This window comes from Lissotriton vulgaris, chromosome 7 (assembly GCF_964263255.1).
Source record: "Lissotriton vulgaris chromosome 7, aLisVul1.2, whole genome shotgun sequence".
Taxonomy (NCBI): domain Eukaryota; kingdom Metazoa; phylum Chordata; class Amphibia; order Caudata; family Salamandridae; genus Lissotriton; species Lissotriton vulgaris.
Window position 1 is genome coordinate 1,519,140,428 of NC_141695.1, and position 18,526 is coordinate 1,519,158,953.

Sequence of the window (18,526 nt, forward strand, 5' to 3'; positions counted from 1 at the left end):
CAGTAATTTACAGCCAAAAGATTAAATGTTAAAATTTCATCAAAATTGACCATTTTGGGAACGTTCGACAGCTCCGCGGTCATCGTTTTTCGTCAGAAAATTGATTTTTTGGACTGTACCAAAAATGATTCAAAATGTCAATTGGATCGTGCCTCATGTTGAATAACCACTTTTTAAACACTCACAGTGACCAAAATTGCAATTTTAACAGACTTTTGCTTACTCTGAAGCTTCAATTTTGACCAATTTCAGGCACAGAAATGACTTTAACACACGTATTTTAGTTGAAAAAGTAATAATTCACATCCAACAGTAATTTGCAGCCAAAAGATTAAATGTTAAAATTTCATCAAAATTGACCATTTTGGGAACGTTCGACAGTTCCGCGGTCATTGTTTTTCTTCAGAAAATTGATTTTTTGGACTGTCCCAAAAATGATTCAAAATGTCAATTGGATCGTGCCTCATGTTGAACAACCACTTTTTAAACCCTCACAGTGACCAAAATTGCCATTTTTACAGAGTTTTGCTTACTCAGAAGCTTCAATTTTGACCAATTTCAGGCACATAAATGACTTTAAACACACTTATTTTAGTTGAAAAAGTAATAATTCACATCCAACAGTAATTTGCAGTCAAAATATTAAATGTTAAAATTTCATAAAAATGTTCCATTTTGAGAACGTTCGACAGCTCGCGGTCATCGTTTTTCGTCAGAAAATTGATTTATTGGACTGTACCAAAAATGCTTCAAAATGTCAATTGGATCCTGCCTCATGTTGAATAACCACTTTTTAAACCCTAACAGTGACCAAAATTGCCATTTTTACAGAGTTTTGCTTACTCAGAAGCTTCAATATTGACCAATTTCAGGCACAGAAAGGAGTTTGAACATTCTTATTTTAGTTGAAAAAGTAATAATTCACATTCAACAGTAATTTACAGCCAAAAGATTAAATGTTAAAATTTCATCAAAATTGACCATTTTGGGAACGTTCGACAGCTCCGCGGTCATCGTTTTTCGTCAGAAAATTGATTTTTTGGACTGTACCAAAAATGATTCAAAATGTCAATTGGATCGTGCCTCATGTTGAATAACCACGTTTTAAACCCTCACAGTGACAAAAATTGCCATTTTTACAGAGTTTTGCTTACTCCGAAGATTCAATTTTGACCAATTTCAGGCTCAGAAATTACTTTAAAAACACTTATTTTAGTTGAAAAAGTAAAAATTCACATCCAACAGAAATTTACAGCCAAAAGATTAAATGTTAAAATTTCATCAAAATTGACCATTTTGGGGACCCTGGACAGCTCCACGGTCATCGTTTTTTGTCAAAAAATTGATTTTTTGGACTGTACCAAAAATGATTCAAAATGTCAATTGGATCGTGCCTCATGTCGAATAACCACTTTTTAAAACCTCACAGTGACCAAAATTGCCATTTTTACAGAAATTTGCTTACTCTGAAGCTTCAATTTTGACGAATTTCAGGCACAGAAATGACTTTAAACACACTTATTTTAGTTGAAAAAGTAATAATTCGCATCCAACAGTAATTTGCAGCCAAAAGATTAAATGTTAAAATTTCATCAAAATTGACCATTTTGGGAACTTTCGACAGCTCCGTGGTCATCTTTTTTCGTCAGAAAATTGATTTTTTGGACTGTACCAAAAATGATTCAAAATGTCAATTGGATCATGCCTCGTGTTGAATAACCACTTTTTAAACCCTCACAGTGACCAAAATTGCCATTTTTACAGAGTTTTGCTTACTCAGAAGCTTCAATTTTGACCAATTTCAGGCACAGAAATGACTTTAAACACACGTATTTTAGTTGTAAAAGTAATAATTCACATCCAACAGTAATTTGCAGTCAAAATATTAAATGTTAAAATTTCATCAAAATTGACTATTTTGGTAACGTTCGACAGCTCTGCGGTCATCGTTTTTTGTCAGAAAATTGATTTTATAGACTGTACCAAAAATGATTCAAAATGTCAATTGGATCGTGCCTCATGTTGAATAACCACTTTTTAAACCCTCACAGTGACCAAAATTGCCATTTTTACAGAGTTTTGCTTACTCAGAAGCTTCAATTTTGACCAATTTCAGGCACAGAAATGACTTTAAACACACTTATTTTAGTTGTAAAAGTAATAATTCACATCCAACAGTAATTTGGCGTCAAAATATTAAATGTTAAAATTTCATCAAAATTGACAATTTTGGGAACGTTCGACAGCTCCGCGGTCATCGTTTTTCGTCAGAAAATTGATTTTTTGGACTGTACCAAAAATGATTCAAAATGTCAATTGGATCCTGCCTCATGTTGAATAACCACTTTTTAAACCCTCACAGTGACCAAAATTGCCATTTTTACAGAGTTTTGCTTACTCTGAAGCTTCAATATTGACCAATTTCAGGCACAGAAAGGACTTTGATCACACTTATTTTATTTGAAAAAGTAATAATTCACATTCAACAGTAATTTACAGCCAAAAGATTCAATGTTAAAATTTCATCAAAATTGACCATTTTGGGAACGTTCGACAGCTCCGCGGTCATCGTTTTTCGTCAGAAAATTGATTTTTTTGGACTGTACCAAAAATGATTCAAAATGTCAATTGGATCGTGCCTCATGTTGAATAACCACTTTTTAAACACTCACAGTGACCAAAATTGCAATTTTAACAGAGTTTTGCTTACTCTGAAGCTTCAATTTTGACCAATTTCAGGCACAGAAATGACTTTAACACATGTATTTTAGTTGAAAAAGTAATAATTCACATCCAACAGTAATTTGCAGCCAAAAAATTAAATGTTAAAATTTCATCAAAATTGACCATTTTGGGAACGTTCGACAGTTCCGCGGTCATCGTTTTTCTTCAGAAAATTGATTTTTTGGACTGTCCCAAAAATGATTCAAAATGTCAATTGGATCGTGCCTCATGTTGAATAACCACTTTTTAAACCCTCACAGTGACCAAAATTGCCATTTTTACAGAGTTTTGCTTACTCAGAAGCTTCAATTTTGACCAATTTCAAGCACATAAATGACTTTAAACACACTTATTTTAGTTGAAAGAGTAATAATTCACATCCAACAGTAATTTGCAGTCAAAATATTAAATGTTAAAATTTCATAAAAATGTTCCATTTTGAGAACGTTCGACAGCTCCAGGTCATCGTTTTTCTTCAGAAAATTGATTTTTTTGGACTGTACCAAAAATTATTCAAAATGTCAATTGGATCGTGCCTCATATTGTATAACCACGTTTCAAACCCTCACAGTGACCAAAATTGCCATTTTTACAGAGTTTTGCTTACTCTGAAGCTTCAATTTTGACAAATTTCAGGCACAGAAATGACTTTAAACACACTTATTTTAGTTGAAAAAGTAATAATTCACATCCAACAGTAATTTGCAGCCAAAAGATTAAACGTTAAAATTTCATCAAAATGGACCATTTTGGGAACGTTCGACAGCTCCGCGGTCATCGTTTTTCATCAGAAAATTGATTTTTTGTACTGTACCAAAAATTATTCAAAATGTCAATTGGATCGTGCCTCGTGTTGAATAACCACTTTTTAAATCCTCACAGTGACCAAAATTGCCATTTTACAGAGTTTTGCTTACTCAGAAGCTTCAATTTTGACCAATTTCAGGCACAGAAATGACTTTAAACACACTTATTTTAGTTGTAAAAGTAATAATTCACATCCAACAGTAATTTGCCGTCAAAATATTAAATGTTAAAATTTCATCAAAATTGACAATTTTGGGAACGTTCGACAGCTCCGCGGTCATCGTTTTTCGTCAGAAAATTGATTTTTTGGACTGTACCAAAAATGATTCAAAATGTCAATTGGATCCTGCCTCATGTTGAATAACCACTTTTTAAACCCTCACAGTGACCAAAATTGCCATTTTTACAGAGTTTTGCTTACTCTGAAGCTTCAATTTTGACCAATTTCAGGCACAGAAATGACTTTAAACACACTTATTTTAGTTGAAAAAGTAATAATTCACATCCAACAGTAATTTGCAGCCAAAAGATTAAACGTTAAAATTTCATCAAAATGGACCATTTTGGGAACGTTCGACAGCTCCGCGGTCATCGTTTTTCGTCAGAAAATTGATTTATTGGACTGTACCAAAAATGATTCAAAATGTCAATTGGATCCTGCCTCATGTTGAATAACCACTTTTTAAACCCTAACAGTGACCAAAATTGCCATTTTTACAGAGTTTTGCTTACTCAGAAGCTTCAATATTGACCAATTTCAGGCACAGAAAGGAGTTTGAACATTCTTATTTTAGTTGAAAAAGTAATAATTCACATTCAACAGTAATTTACAGCCAAAAAATTAAATGTTAAAATTTCATCAAAATTGACCATTTTGGGAACGTTCAACAGCTCCGCGGTCATCGTTTTTCGTCAGAAAATTGATTTTTTGGACTGTACCAAAAATGATTCAAAATGTCAATTGGATCGTGCCTCATGTCGAATAACCACTTTTTAAAACCTCACAGTGACCAAAATTGCCATTTTTACAGAAATTTGCTTACTCTGAAGCTTCAATTTTGACGAATTTCAGGCACAGAAATGACTTTAAACACACTTATTTTAGTTAAAAAAGTAAAAATTCACATCCAACAGAAATTTACAGCCAAAAGATTAAATGTTAAAATTTCATCAAAATTGACCATTTTGGGGACCCTGGACAGCTCCACGGTCATCGTTTTTTGTCAAAAAATTGATTTTTTGGACTGTACCAAAAATGATTCAAAATGTCAATTGGATCGTGCCTCATGTCGAATAACCACTTTTTAAAACCTCACAGTGACCAAAATTGCCATTTTTACAGAAATTTGCTTACTCTGAAGCTTCAATTTTGACGAATTTCAGGCACAGAAATGACTTTAAACACACTTATTTTAGTTGAAAAAGTAATAATTCGCATCCAACAGTAATTTGCAGCCAAAAGATTAAATGTTAAAATTTCATCAAAATTGACCATTTTGGGAACTTTCGACAGCTCCGTGGTTATCGTTTTTCGTCAGAAAATTGATTTTTTTGGACTGTACCAAAAATGATTCAAAATGTCAACTGGATCATGCCTCGTGTTGAATAACCACTTTTTAAACCCTCCCAGTGACCAAAATTGCCATTTTTACAGAGTTTTGCTTACTCAGAAGCTTCAATTTTGACCAATTTCAGGCACAGAAATGACTTTAAACACACGTATTTTAGTTGTAAAAGTAATAATTCACATCCAACAGTAATTTGCAGTCAAAATATTAAATGTTAAAATTTCATCAAAATTGACTATTTTGGTAACGTTCGACAGCTCTGCGGTCATCGTTTTTTGTCAGAAAATTGATTTTATAGACTGTACCAAAAATGATTCAAAATGTCAATTGGATCGTGCCTCATGTTGAATAACCACTTTTTAAACCCTCACAGTGACCAAAATTGCCATTTTTACAGAGTTTTGCTTACTCAGAAGCTTCAATTTTGACCAATTTCAGGCACAGAAATGACTTTAAACACACTTATTTTAGTTGTAAAATTAATAATTCACATCCAACAGTAATTTGGCGTCAAAATATTAAATGTTAAAATTTCATCAAAATTGACAATTTTGGGAACGTTCGACAGCTCCGCGGTCATCGTTTTTCGTCAGAAAATTGATTTTTTGGACTGTACCAAAAATAATTCAAAATGTCAATTGGATCCTGCCTCATGTTGAATAACCACTTTTTAAACCCTCACAGTGACCAAAATTGCCATTTTTACAGAGTTTTGCTTACTCTGAAGCTTCAATATTGACCAATTTCAGGCACAGAAAGGACTTTGAACACACTTATTTTATTTGAAAAAGTAATAATTCACATTCAACAGTAATTTACAGCCAAAAGATTAAATGTTAAAATTTCATCAAAATTGACCATTTTGGGAACGTTCGACAGCTCCGCGGTCATCGTTTTTCGTCAGAAAATTGATTTTTTGGACTGTACCAAAAATGATTCAAAATGTCAATTGGATCGTGCCTCATGTTGAATAACCACTTTTTAAACACTCACAGTGACCAAAATTGCAATTTTAACAGACTTTTGCTTACTCTGAAGCTTCAATTTTGACCAATTTCAGGCACAGAAATGACTTTAACACACGTATTTTAGTTGAAAAAGTAATAATTCACATCCAACAGTAATTTGCAGCCAAAAGATTAAATGTTAAAATTTCATCAAAATTGACCATTTTGGGAACGTTCGACAGTTCCGCGGTCATTGTTTTTCTTCAGAAAATTGATTTTTTGGACTGTCCCAAAAATGATTCAAAATGTCAATTGGATCGTGCCTCATGTTGAATAACCACTTTTTAAACCCTCACAGTGACCAAAATTGCCATTTTTACAGAGTTTTGCTTACTCAGAAGCTTCAATTTTGACCAATTTCAGGCACATAAATGACTTTAAACACACTTATTTTAGTTGAAAAAGTAATAATTCACATCCAACAGTAATTTGCAGTCAAAATATTAAATGTTAAAATTTCATAAAAATGTTCCATTTTGAGAACGTTCGACAGCTCCGCGGTCATCGTTTTTCGTCAGAAAATTGATTTATTGGACTGTACCAAAAATGATTCAAAATGTCAATTGGATCGTGCCTCATGTTGAATAACCACTTTTTAAACACTCACAGTGACCAAAATTGCAATTTTAACAGACTTTTGCTTACTCTGAAGCTTCAATTTTGACCAATTTCAGGCACAGAAATGACTTTAACACACGTATTTTAGTTGAAAAAGTAATAATTCACATCCAACAGTAATTTGCAGCCAAAAGATTAAATGTTAAAATTTCATCAAAATTGACCATTTTGGGAACGTTCGACAGTTCCGCGGTCATTGTTTTTCTTCAGAAAATTGATTTTTTGGACTGTCCCAAAAATGATTCAAAATGTCAATTGGATCGTGCCTCATGTTGAATAACCACTTTTTAAACCCTCACAGTGACCAAAATTGCCATTTTTACAGAGTTTTGCTTACTCAGAAGCTTCAATTTTGACCAATTTCAGGCACATAAATGACTTTAAACACACTTATTTTAGTTGAAAAAGTAATAATTCACATCCAACAGTAATTTGCAGTCAAAATATTAAATGTTAAAATTTCATAAAAATGTTCCATTTTGAGAACGTTCGACAGCTCCGCGGTCATCGTTTTTCGTCAGAAAATTGATTTATTGGACTGTACCAAAAATGATTCAAAATGTCAATTGGATCCTGCCTCATGTTGAATAACCACTTTTTAAACCCTAACAGTGACCAAAATTGCCATTTTTACAGAGTTTTGCTTACTCAGAAGCTTCAATATTGACCAATTTCAGGCACAGAAAGGAGTTTGAACATTCTTATTTTAGTTGAAAAAGTAATAATTCACATTCAACAGTAATTTACAGCCAAAAGATTAAATGTTAAAATTTCATCAAAATTGACCATTTTGGGAACGTTCGACAGCTCCGCGGTCATCGTTTTTCGTCAGAAAATTGATTTTTTGGACTGTACCAAAAATGATTCAAAATGTCAATTGGATCGTGCCTCATGTTGAATAACCACGTTTTAAACCCTCACAGTGACAAAAATTGCCATTTTTACAGAGTTTTGCTTACTCCGAAGATTCAATTTTGACCAATTTCAGGCTCAGAAATTACTTTAAAAACACTTATTTTAGTTGAAAAAGTAAAAATTCACATCCAACAGAAATTTACAGCCAAAAGATTAAATGTTAAAATTTCATCAAAATTGACCATTTTGGGGACCCTGGACAGCTCCACGGTCATCGTTTTTTGTCAAGAAATTGATTTTTTGGACTGTACCAAAAATGATTCAAAATGTCAATTGGATCGTGCCTCATGTCGAATAACCACTTTTTAAAACCTCACAGTGACCAAAATTGCCATTTTTACAGAAATTTGCTTACTCTGAAGCTTCAATTTTGACGAATTTCAGGCACAGAAATGACTTTAAACACACTTATTTTAGTTGAAAAAGTAATAATTCGCATCCAACAGTAATTTGCAGCCAAAAGATTAAATGTTAAAATTTCATCAAAATTGACCATTTTGGGAACTTTCGACAGCTCCGTGGTCATCTTTTTTCGTCAGAAAATTGATTTTTTGGACTGTACCAAAAATGATTCAAAATGTCAATTGGATCATGCCTCGTGTTGAATAACCACTTTTTAAACCCTCACAGTGACCAAAATTGCCATTTTTACAGAGTTTTGCTTACTCAGAAGCTTCAATTTTGACCAATTTCAGGCACAGAAATGACTTTAAACACACGTATTTTAGTTGTAAAAGTAATAATTCACATCCAACAGTAATTTGCAGTCAAAATATTAAATGTTAAAATTTCATCAAAATTGACTATTTTGGTAACGTTCGACAGCTCTGCGGTCATCGTTTTTTGTCAGAAAATTGATTTTATAGACTGTACCAAAAATGATTCAAAATGTCAATTGGATCGTGCCTGATGTTGAATAACGACTTTTTAAACCCTCACAGTGACCAAAATTGCCATTTTTACAGAGTTTTGCTTACTCAGAAGCTTCAATTTTGACCAATTTCAGGCACAGAAATGACTTTAAACACACTTATTTTAGTTGTAAAAGTAATAATTCACATCCAACAGTAATTTGGCGTCAAAATATTAAATGTTAAAATTTCATCAAAATTGACAATTTTGGGAACGTTCGACAGCTCCGCGGTCATCGTTTTTCGTCAGAAAATTTATTTTTTGGACTGTACCAAAAATGATTCAAAATGTCAATTGGATCCTGCCTCATGTTGAATAACCACTTTTTAAACCCTCACAGTGACCAAAATTGCCATTTTTACAGAGTTTTGCTTACTCTGAAGCTTCAATATTGACCAATTTCAGGCACAGAAAGGACTTTGAACACACTTATTTTATTTGAAAAAGTAATAATTCACATTCAACAGTAATTTACAGCCAAAAGATTCAATGTTAAAATTTCATCAAAATTGACCATTTTGGGAACGTTCGACAGCTCCGCGGTCATCGTTTTTCGTCAGAAAATTGATTTTTTGGACTGTACCAAAAATGATTCAAAATGTCAATTGGATCGTGCCTCATGTTGAATAACCACTTTTTAAACACTCACAGTGACCAAAATTGCAATTTTAACAGAGTTTTGCTTACTCTGAAGCTTCAATTTTGACCAATTTCAGGCACAGAAATGACTTTAACACATGTATTTTAGTTGAAAAAGTAATAATTCACATCCAACAGTAATTTGCAGCCAAAAGATTAAATGTTAAAATTTCATCAAAATTGACCATTTTGGGAACGTTCGACAGTTCCGCGGTCATCGTTTTTCTTCAGAAAATTGATTTTTTGGACTGTCCCAAAAATGATTCAAAATGTCAATTGGATCGTGCCTCATGTTGAATAACCACTTTTTAAACCCTCACAGTGACCAAAATTGCCATTTTTACAGAGTTTTGCTTACTCAGAAGCTTCAATTTTGACCAATTTCAGGCACATAAATGACTTTAAACACACTTATTTTAGTTGAAAAAGTAATAATTCACATCCAACAGTAATTTGCAGTCAAAATATTAAATGTTAAAATTTCATAAAAATGTTCCATTTTGAGAACGTTCGACAGCTCCAGGTCATCGTTTTTCTTCAGAAAATTGATTTTTTTGGACTGTACCAAAAATATTCAAAATGTCAATTGGATCGTGCCTCATATTGTATAACCACGTTTTAAACCCTCACAGTGACCAAAATTGCCATTTTTACAGAGTTTTGCTTACTCTGAAGCTTCAATTTTGACCAATTTCAGGCACAGAAATGACTTTAAACACACTTATTTTAGTTGAAAAAGTAATAATTCACATCCAACAGTAATTTGCAGCCAAAAGATTAAACGTTAAAATTTCATCAAAATGGACCATTTTGGGAACGTTCGACAGCTCCGCGGTCATCGTTTTTCGTCAGAAAATTGATTTTTTGTACTGTACCAAAAATTATTCAAAATGTCAATTGGATCGTGCCTCGTGTTGAATAACCACTTTTTAAATCCTCACAGTGACCAAAATTGCCATTTTACAGAGTTTTGCTTACTCAGAAGCTTCAATTTTGACCAATTTCAGGCACAGAAATGACTTTAAACACACTTATTTTAGTTGTAAAAGTAATAATTCACATCCAACAGTAATTTGCCGTCAAAATATTAAATGTTAAAATTTCATCAAAATTGACAATTTTGGGAACGTTCGACAGCTCCGCGGTCATCGTTTTTCGTCAGAAAATTGAGTTTTTGGACTGTACCAAAAATGATTCAAAATGTCAATTGGATCCTGCCTCATGTTGAATAACCACTTTTTAAACCCTCACAGTGACCAAAATTGCCATTTTTACAGAGTTTTGCTTACTCTGAAGCTTCAATATTGACCAATTTCAGGCACAGAAAGGACTTTGAACACACTTATTTTAGTTGAAAAAGTAAAAATTCACATCCAACAGTAATTTACAGCCAAAAGATTAAATGTTAAAATGTCATCAAAATTGACCATTTTGGGAACGCTCAACAGCTCCACGGTCATCGTTTTTTGTCAGAAAATTGATTTTTTGGACTGTACCAAAAATGATTCAAAATGTCTATTGGATCGAGCCTCATGATGAATAACCACATTTTAAACTTCACAGTGACCAAAATTGCAATTTTTACAGAGTTTTGCTTACTCTGAAGCTTCAATTTTGACCAATTTCAGGCACAGAAATGACTTTAACACACGTATTTTAGTTGAAAAAGTAATAATTCACATCCAACAGTAATTTGCAGCCAAAAGATTAAATGTTAAAATTTCATCAAAATGGACCATTTTGGGAACGTTCGACAGTTCCGCGGTCATCGTTTTTCTTCAGAAAATTGATTTTTTGGACTGTCCCAAAAATTATTCGAAATGTCAATTGGATCGTGCCTCATGTTGAATAACCACTTTTTAAACCCTCACAGTGACCAAAATTGCCATTTTTACAGAGTTTTGCTTACTCAGAAGCTTCAATTTTGACCAATTTCAGGCACAGAAATGACTTTAAACACACTTATTTTTGTTGTAAAAGTAATAATTCACATCCAACAGTAATTTGGCGTCAAAATATTAAATGCTAAAATTTCATAAAAATGTTCCATTTTGAGAACGTTCGACAGCTCCAGGTCATCGTTTTTCTTCAGAAAATTGATTTTTTGGACTGTACCAAAAATTAGTCAAAATGTCAATTGGATCGTGCCTCATATTGTATAACCACGTTTTAAACCCTCACATAAATGGACCATTTTGGGAACGTTCGACAGCTCCGCGGTCATCGTTTTTCGTCAGAAAATTGATTTTTTGTACTGTACCAAAAATGATTCAAAATGTCAATTGGATCGTGCCTCGTGTTGAATAACCACTTTTTAAATCCTCACAGTGACCAAAATTGCCATTTTACAGAGTTTTGCTTACTCAGAAGCTTCAATTTTGACCAATTTCAGGCACAGAAATGACTTTAAACACACTTATTTTAGTTGTAAAAGTAATAATTCACATCCAACAGTAATTTGGCGTCAAAATATTAAATGTTAAAATTTCATCAAAATTGACAATTTTGGGAACGTTCGACAGAAAATTGATTTTTTGGACTGTACCAAAAATGATTCAAAATGTCAATTGGATCCTGCCTCATGTTGAACAACCACTTTTTAAACCCTCACAGTGACCAAAATTGCCATTTTTACAGAGTTTTGCTTACTCTGAAGCTTCAATATTGACCAATTTCAGGCACAGAAAGGACTTTGAACACACTTATTTTATTTGAAAAAGTAATAATTCACATTCAACAGTAATTTACAGCCAAAAGATTAAATGTTAAAATTTCATCAAAATTGACCATTTTGGGAACGTTCGACAGCTCCGCGGTCATCGTTTTTCGTCAGAAAATTGATTTTTTGGACTGTACCAAAAATGATTCAAAATGTCAATTGGATCGTGCCTCATGTTGAATAACCACTTTTTAAACACTCACAGTGACCAAAATTGCAATTTTAACAGAGTTTTGCTTACTCTGAAGCTTCAATTTTGACCAATTTCAGGCACAGAAATGACTTTAACACACGTATTTTAGTTGAAAAAGTAATAATTCACATCCAACAGTAATTTGCAGCCAAAAGATTAAATGTTAAATTTCATCAAAATTGACCATTTTGGGAACGTTCGACAGTTCCGCGGTCATCGTTTTTCTTCAGAAAATTGATTTTTTGGACTGTCCCAAAAATGATTCAAAATGTCAATTGGATCGTGCCTCATGTTGAATAACCACTTTTTTTTTTTTTTTTTTTAATTTTTTGAAAACCTTAATTGTGCACTAGGAAAATGAACAAATACGGGCCTACAACCATCCGGCCGGCCACGAACACTCAGTTAAGCACGAAAGCAAACATTTTGGCGACCCAGTGCTGCATCAGAACCATACGCATTAAAGACAGAAAAAACTGGTGGATATCGCAGCACCGTGGCGCAGGATGTATGAAGGTTAAATTTAAAGTTTTTTGTTATGCAACTATCTCACAGGCCGTACTGAACCGTACAAACAAAATAAGAAAGAAGAGCAAGGTCCATGTAGGTGGGACACGACATTAGCAACTGTAGCAAGCAATTCACGTATCAACAAACAGGTCCCCGCCAGGCAGGATAGTTACACAATATCCATGCTACAAAGTAGCGGCTGTAACCCATTAACACTACCACTGCCACCCATCACCCAGCACTCCCTACCATGGGCAAAAAGGTAAAATCATAAAAGAATAAAACAGGACCCATAGAAACTAACAAAAAAGAAAAGTATAACCCCCCACCCTACACACATGCAGAGGCTATGGCCTACCCCCCCTCAAGCAGCGTGCCTGTCGCCCTATAAACCCGAAATTTAGGAAGAAGAAAAGGCGGAAGAAAGAAGAGGAGACAGCAAGAAGCGCCATAAGGAGGAAGAAAGATGAAAACAAAAAAGGGGAAAATGTCACTTTTGACTATAGGGAGGGAGAAAAGTACAAGCTAATCTACCGCTCCCAAATAGGGGAAGTTGGCGGGGAGGAGCCCACCCAATAACCGATCTCCCGGACTCCCAATCATCTGCAGCCCTAGTGCCTTGCGGAGTAAACAACCAGCGTCATGCAGGAGAGGAGGAGCAATTCTAAGGAAGTGGGAAGGGGAACCGAAACAGACCCAACCCGTCACCGCCCGCCACTGCATCCAACACACTGAGCAAAGCCCAGTTGCAAACACTTCCGAACAGTCCCGCCATACAATCCGCCACCGCCCCGGAAATTCTAATAAACAATGACAGTCTCAGCATAACTGGAGATGGGGCGAGGCTTATTAAAACACACATTGCAGCCTATATTCACTGGTTTTCGTTCCGAGTCCCCGCCAACCTGTCAGTCCCGATCACAAAGTTCAGCATATCATCCCTGGCCAGAGCGCGAGCGTCCCTTCAAACTCGGCAACCGAGGGGGGCCAGCTCCACAGAGAACCTGCAAGCAAAATGGCCGCCGCCGATGAGGATGAGGGAAGAAGAGGCAAAATGGACGTCCAGCAGCACAAGAGATCATATCAGATGTAGCTCAAAACAAGCAATCCTACCAACCATGCAGCCGCCCAGTACATTGAGGGATGACACAGTCCAAAATGCAACTAGTCAAATGAAGAAAACCATAATAGGGACCCCTCCTTCTGCACATACCCCAGGACCGCCCGCCCGCCGAACCCCCATCTCTCAAGCAGAAATCAGCAGCTGAGCCCACCAATTACAAACCCATGCTGGGCAAAACAAGACGCCGTCGGAAGTTCCAAAGTAGGTCGAGAGTCCCGGTATCTGTCAGGCAGGCAAGCAAAGTCAGTACAAAGATCGATCACCCCTGGCCTGAGCGTTGCAGTCCTTCCGAAAATGGCCACCGCGGGAAACATGCCGAAGGCAGAACAAGGGGACAAGATGGCCGTCCCCAACGAAGAGAAGACATGGAAGAAAGAGGTGAGTGGCCCCGGTCTATAAGGGGATGGCTGGCAAAAAAGGGTAGCTTCCCAGCACTCACAGGGGAAAGTACCACCGACTGGGGAGAGGATGAAGCTCCAGCAGCAAGAACAGCAAGGAAGTCCAGCAGCCGGGGTGCCAGCAGACAATGTAGAAGCAATGATGGCGGAGGCTGAGCATCGGAGTGCGGAGTGGAGAAAGACAATGTATCCACCTTCACGTCGGCAGGCAATTCAACAACACTGTTGCCAGAAGTCGTCAGCTTCATGTCAGGCGCCAGCTGAGACATAGTATCCGGGTCAAGGATAGTTGTAGGCTGCTGGTGTCCCGGTGCAGAAATCGCCTCATCGAACTTGCGGCACAAATCACTAGTAATTTGCCGACATGCGGAACCAAGATCCGCGATAGCCGCCAGGACATCCACACAAGTCGGGGCCCGCTGCAGGGCCACACAATACGGCAGTTGGGTCGATATCCCCGGTTCACAGGAGTGGGGTAGTGCAGGCAGGACAGTACGTCCAGGGGACAAAGAAGCAGTCATCTCCCCTTCCCTAGAGACCGCCATCTTTACTGCAGCAATCCAGTGACAAAGGGGGGAGAGAGGCGATTAAAAGTCGGGATGCAGCAGGCGGGGGGCGCCGGAAGGGGAGCGGCTCATGGAGCAGAATGGCAAACCGTAAGCGACCCCTCGCCGCTGGTCTGAAGGCAGCTCCTGGCACAGGCGGCACCGCCAGCCGGAGCCGAGTCAGCCCTCCAGTCGCACCACTCCAAGAAACAAAGGGAGTAGGGGTCCCATCCCGCCAGCGCCCACCGCATCCAGGTCCGGGGAACCCCCGGTTAAAAAGGTGATCTCACCGTCCCACTCCACCGGCGGCAATTCTGGTGCGAGCTGCGGCGTCTCCAGTGTTAGTCCTCCCGGTGCATCGTCACCCCGCGGCGGCCAGCAGAACAGGGTCCAGGGGGGTGCAATGGCGAACGGCTCGCACGACCGTATCTTCGTCCACACGGCCGGTAGAGCCCTCGGAGGAACGCGGTTGTGATCAGCGCGTTCATGCGATCGTGGCGCCGCTGCAATTTCACAGGATTAGTGACAGGATACCGGTGCAGGAATAAGAGGCTCGTGGAGCTGGGAGCCTACACGTCCGTCCTGTCGGCCATCTTGGCTCCTCCCCCCGAATAACCACTTTTTAAACCCTCACAGTGACCAAAATTGCCATTTTTACAGAGTTTTGCTTACTCAGAAGCTTCAATTTTGACCAATTTCAGGCACATAAATGACTTTAAACACACTTATTTTAGTTGAAAAAGTAATAATTCACATCCAACAGTAATTTGCAGTCAAAATATTAAATGTTAAAATTTCATAAAAATGTTCCATTTTGAGAACGTTCGACAGCTCCAGGTCATCGTTTTTCTTCAGAAAATTGATTTTTTGGACTGTACTAAAAATTATTCAAAATGTCAATTGGATCGTGCCTCATATTGTATAACCACGTTTTAAACCCTCACAGTGACCAAAATTGCCATTTTTACAGAGTTTTGCTTACTCTGAAGCTTCAATTTTGACCAATTTCAGGCACAGAAATGACTTTAAACACACTTATTTTAGTTGAAAAAGTAATAATTCACATCCAACAGTAATTTGCAGCCAAAAGATTAAACGTTAAAATTTCATCAAAATGGACCATTTTGGGAACGTTCGACAGCTCCGCGGTCATCGTTTTTCATCAGAAAATTGATTTTTTGTACTGTACCAAAATGATTCAAAATGTCAATTGGATCGTGCCTCGTGTTGAATAACCACTTTTTAAATCCTCACAGTGACCAAAATTGCCATTTTACAGAGTTTTGCTTACTCAGAAGCTTCAATTTTGACCAATTTCAGGCACAGAAATGACTTTAAACACACTTATTTTAGTTGTAAAAGTAATAATTCACATCCAACAGTAATTTGGCGTCAAAATATTAAATGTTAAAATTTCATCAAAATTGACAATTTTGGGAACGTTCGACAGCTCCGCGGTCATCGTTTTTCGTCAGAAAATTGATTTTTTGGACTGTACCAAAAATGATTCAAAATGTCAATTGGATCCTGCCTCATGTTGAATAACCACTTTTTAAACCCTCACAGTGACCAAAATTGCCATTTTTACAGAGTTTTGCTTACTCTGAAGCTTCAATATTGACCAATTTCAGGCACAGAAAGGACTTTGAACACACTTATTTTATTTGAAAAAGTAATAATTCACATTCAACAGTAATTTACAGCCAAAAGATTAAATGTTAAAATTTCATCAAAATTGACCATTTTGGGAACGTTCGACAGCTCCGCGGTCATCGTTTTTCGTCAGAAAATTGATTTTTTGGACTGTACCAAAAATGATTCAAAATGTCAATTGGATCGTGCCTCATGTTGAATAACCACTTTTTAAACACTCACAGTGACAAAAATTGCAATTTTAACAGAGTTTTGCTTACTCTGAAGCTTCAATTTTCACCAATTTCAGGCACAGAAATGACTTTAACACACGTATTTTAGTTGAAAAAGTAATAATTCACATCCAACAGTAATTTGCAGCCAAAAGATTAAATGTTAAAATTTCATCAAAATTGACCATTTTGGGAACGTTCGACAGTTCCGCGGTCATCGTTTTTCTTCAGAAAATTGATTTTTTGGACTGTCCCAAAAATGATTCAAAATGTCAATTGGATCGTGCCTCATGTTGAATAACCACTTTTTAAACCCTCACAGTGACCAAAATTGCCATTTTTACAGAGTTTTGCTTACTCAGAAGCTTCAATTTTGACCAATTTCAGGCACATAAATGACTTTAAACACACTTATTTTAGTTGAAAAAGTAATAATTCACATCCAACAGTAATTTGCAGTCAAAATATTAAATGTTAAAATTTCATTAAAATGTTCCATTTTGAGAACGTTCGACAGCTCCAGGTCATCGTTTTTCTTCAGAAAATTGATTTTTTGGACTGTACCAAAAATTATTCAAAATGTCAATTGGATCGTGCCTCATATTGTATAACCACGTTTTAAACCCTCACAGTGACCAAAATTGCCATTTTTACAGAGTTTTGCTTACTCTGAAGCTTCAATTTTGACCAATTTCAGGCACAGAAATGACTTTAAACACACTTATTTTAGTTGAAAAAGTAATAATTCACATCCAACAGTAATTTGCAGCCAAAAGATTAAACGTTAAAATTTCATCAAAATGGACCATTTTGGGAACGTTCGACAGCTCCGCGGTCATCGTTTTTCGTCAGAAAATTGATTTTTTGTACTGTACCAAAAATGATTCAAAATGTCAATTGGATCGTGCCTCGTGTTGAATAACCACTTTTTAAATCCTCACAGTGACCAAAATTGCCATTTTACAGAGTTTTGCTTACTCAGAAGCTTCAATTTTGACCAATTTCAGGCACAGAAATGACTTTAAACACACTTATTTTAGTTGAAAAAGTAATAATTCACATCCAACAGTAGTTTGCAGTCAAAATATTAAATGTTAAAATTTCATTAAAATGTTCCATTTTGAGAACGTTCGACAGCTCCAGGTCATCGTTTTCCTTCAGAAAATTGATTTTTTGGACTGTCCCAAAAATGATTCAAAATGTCAATTGGATCGTGCCTCATGTTGAATAACCACTTTTTAAACCCTCACAGTGACCAAAATTGCCATTTTTACAGAGTTTTGCTTACTCAGAAGCTTCAATTTTGACCAATTTCAGGCACATAAATGACTTTAAACACACTTATTTTAGTTGAAAAAGTAATAATTCACATCCAACAGTAGTTTGCAGTCAAAATATTAAATGTTAAAATTTCATAAAAATGTTCCATTTTGAGAACGTTCGACAGCTCCAGGTCATCGTTTTTCTTCAGAAAATTGATTTTTTTGGACTGTACCAAAAATTATTCAAAATGTCAATTGGATCGTGCCTCATATTGTATAACCACGTTTTAAACCCTCACAGTGACCAAAATTGCCATTTTTACAGAGTTTTGCTTACTCTGAAGCTTCAATTTTGACCAATTTCAGGCACAGAAATGACTTTAAACACACTTATTTTAGTTGAAAAAGTAATAATTCACATCCAACAGTAATTTGCAGCCAAAAGATTAAAATGTTAAAATTTCATCAAAATGGACCATTTTGGGAACGTTCGACAGCTCCGCGGTCATCGTTTTTCGTCAGAAAATTGATTTTTTGTACTGTACCAAAAATTATTCAAAATGTCAATTGGATCGTGCCTCGTGTTGAATAACCACTTTTTAAATCCTCACAGTGACCAAAATTGCCATTTTACAGAGTTTTGCTTACTCAGAAGCTTCAATTTTGACCAATTTCAGGCACAGAAATGACTTTAAACACACTTATTTTAGTTGTAAAAGTA